Source organism: Sinocyclocheilus anshuiensis, unplaced genomic scaffold, assembly GCF_001515605.1.
Source record: "Sinocyclocheilus anshuiensis isolate Anshui unplaced genomic scaffold, SAMN03320099.WGS_v1.1 scaffold3377, whole genome shotgun sequence".
NCBI classification, from domain to species: Eukaryota; Metazoa; Chordata; class Actinopteri; order Cypriniformes; family Cyprinidae; genus Sinocyclocheilus; species Sinocyclocheilus anshuiensis.
Genome location: NW_015557053.1, coordinates 134,251 through 134,467, shown reverse-complemented (window position 1 = coordinate 134,467; position 217 = coordinate 134,251). Strand labels below are relative to the sequence as shown.

General features: G+C 18.4%; 1 protein-coding gene across 1 annotated transcript in view; it reads left to right on the top strand.

Annotated features, from left to right (window-relative positions):
* The window catches only part of LOC107676406 (protein FAM219B-like), an 8,619-nt gene that overhangs the window by 3,448 nt on the left and 4,954 nt on the right, over positions 1-217 (top strand). The gene's annotated exons all lie outside the window — the stretch shown is intronic.

Sequence of the window (217 nt, the reverse complement as noted above, 5' to 3'; positions counted from 1 at the left end):
TAATATCATTGATGTAATAATTGTTTTTATTATTATTTTGAATTAGTTTTTATTTTTATATTTTCATTTTCATTTTAGTTAACATTTTAGAGATTTTGTTGTGTGTTTTTGTCATTTTTCTTAGTTTTTTTTTTTATGTGTATATAATATCTTTTTGGTAACACTTTCTATGAAGCCCATATTTATAATACATTATAAGAGTGTTCTTAATGCATTA